We start from the raw sequence: 2,932 nt of genomic DNA, 5'->3' as shown, positions 1-2,932 counted from the left end.
AAGTAAAGAAAAGATCAAGTAAAATAAAAGTGACATGATACTTTTGTAAAGACAATAAGTATATATGTTTTGAGAATTGATTTTGGGCAATGACAAAAAAAAAACGTGTGTTTGTTTCATACAGCCTCCTAAAAAGTGCCGCCCTCCAGGATCTCATCGTGTTTGTTGTGAATATTGAGATGTTTGTGGCTAATTTAACCAAAACCAGCTGCTTTTTATAGTTTTATTGGTATAATTGAGGAAAAGAGCAGTAGAAGTGTGACTCCCTAGAAATACCACCTCCTAAAAAGAAATCATAAACCATTTTATGTGCATAAAATCACATTTCAGATTGCAAAACAGCTGCAAATTTGATGTAGTTTGCAGGATATAAGACCCACACTAACGTTTTAGTAGATGAGGCTCTCAAAAGAAGCCACAACAGCTACGAGAGACAACAGTGTCGCTTCAGTGCTGCTGATTTATGGCTGTCCGATCTGAAACAATGAGAGCATTTTCTTCTTCGTGGTGGAAAAGCGTTAAATCACTGGACATTTCTTCTTGTTGTTTCCACAAAGTTTCAGCTACTCCCAAAGAGTTTGTTCCAACAATATGTTGTGTTTTTACCTTAAATCTTTTAAAAGGAACCTCAGATACGTACTTGGTCAGTCAGAACTTCAGCTCAATGTGACTTTCACTGCGCAATTTGGCAAATTCTGCTGAAAATCACCTGATGCAATACCAATTTGTACCACAAGGTGGCGATGTGAGTGACTAACGTCTAACTGCAATGTTAACCTTTGTTGCTCTTGGTACGTTCCCCCTGATGTAATTACCTTACTGATTTAGTCACTGAATAATAAACATTATGTTCACAGGAAATTATGACATAAAGATTTCCAGTTAAAACACCTACTATTTCCACTTCCTGTGTTTAAAATACACTTAAAAATCATTCATTCATTTTTTTCATGCTATCTTTTGTCTTAACGTTGATATTCATTTCTTGTGTTCTATTTTCAGTAATTTTTTTTTTTTATAATTTAGTCCCGATTTTAACTATCTTAGCCTCTGATGATACTTTAAATTCATTTTTATTTGAAGCATATTGAACTTGCAAAGTGTATAAAGGGTGCTTCAGCAATACAAATTATTATTGTTCTAATCTTTAACTCATAAAGTAGTATTTTTAAAAATTCATGAGGTTATTCTGTGATGGCAGTGGCTAAAACTTAATGTTAATAGTAAAGATTGTTAGTGTAGATGCATCACACTAAAAACATACACTAATGTTTTTTAATGTGTTTATTAAACTGTTCTCTGTGTCTTCAGCGGTGATGAAACAGGTTTTGTGGTGCAGAGAAGAAGCAGCGACGCTGCGTCTCGTGATATTTTCCCACATTTTTCACATTCCTGTCCAACGTACACACTTCCTCCCTTGTCATTACCCACAAACAACCTGGACCCCTCCCCCACCCCGTCACCTGGATACCTGAGTGAGTGTGTGTGTGTGTGTGTGTGTGTGTGTGTGTGTGTGTGTGTGTGTGTGTGTGTGTGTGTGTGTGTGTGTGTGTGTGTGAGCTGTAACTGAGTCCCAACCTTCATCTATAATACAGCACCAGAAACACACAGGCGTTCATATTTATATCACTTCAGAGGACCTCAGCTCGCTGGAGTCTCCTCAAATAAAACACACTTTCATGTTTATAATGCTTTAGTGGGCCCAGTGTGTCACCTCGACTTGCGGAAGTCCCCACAAAAAAACATTTAATGATGTTTTTGTGATTTCAGAGGACCCACACTGTCACATGAAACAGACACACATACGCCTGCATGTGAGAGTTGAGTGGTCCAACTGTTTTATCTCACAATGTGTTCTGAACACTTCAAAGGACCAAGACTCACATAAAAGAAGTGCCACAAAAAAAGACATATTCATGTTTACAATACTTCAGGAGACTAATAGTCTCACATTTTAATAACTTGACTCATATTGTCACTATGACCTGCCTGCACACCTACAACTAAAGCCCACGGTTGTTTTTTGACCCATTTCAAGTGAAAACGGAAAACTTCCTTTGCATCTGAAATGTCTGTTCACACGGCAACAGTGTTCGGAGACACTGAAAATGCAACTTTTTGAAAACAGCTCTCAAAGTAGAACTTTTTCAAAACACTCCATGCTCCATGTAAATGAGGGAAATGCAACTTTTTGAAAATGCTGAGAACGCACATGCGCTCCCCGGCCATAATAAATAGTTCTTCTGCAAATGCAGATTGACATTAACAACAATGGCGGCCTCCAGAGTGTCACGACTCCCGGTCCATTTTCTCCTGGGATGTGGTAGTTTTATACTTGACAGTCTCCCAGAATAGCAGCCCATCTTTGTCGTCTGTCCATACAAATGTCCGTGATCTCGCCATTGTTAGCTTATAGCATATTGTTCTCTGCGCGCATGTATGCGTGGTTTCATTACAAAAACAATGAACAGCGCCACCCTATGGCCTGTCAGGCGAGCAACATAATTTTCAGCGTTTCAGCCATTTCTGTGTAAATGGATATGGTTTACAAAACGTTGCCGTGTAAACGCAAAACTTTTCTGAAATGATGCATTTTCAATTGAAACTGTTTCCCTACGTCGCCTCACAATCACCTCCACATACTCAAGTCAACACTCATAAAAAGCACATTGCATCGTGAATGAGAGAGTTTCACTGCTTTCACTTCTGAGCTGACATGTTTTTATCCTCTGGGGGGGACCAGGGTGCCAACCTGCTGGGGTCAGTACGAAACACCATCGTCAGAAAACCCGATCTGCTCAAGTCGACACATATAAAACGCACGCTGTTGCGTTTTTGTCACTTCAGAGGACCCACACTCTAACCTTCAACCTCAAGCCTCAGCAAATAAAGCACCATCGCGCAAAACCGACTCTGTTTTCGGTACATCAGA

This window comes from Lipophrys pholis (genome assembly GCF_963383615.2).
Source record: "Lipophrys pholis genome assembly, chromosome: 22".
NCBI classification, from domain to species: Eukaryota; Metazoa; Chordata; class Actinopteri; order Blenniiformes; family Blenniidae; genus Lipophrys; species Lipophrys pholis.
Note: the sequence above shows the minus strand (reverse complement) of the source record.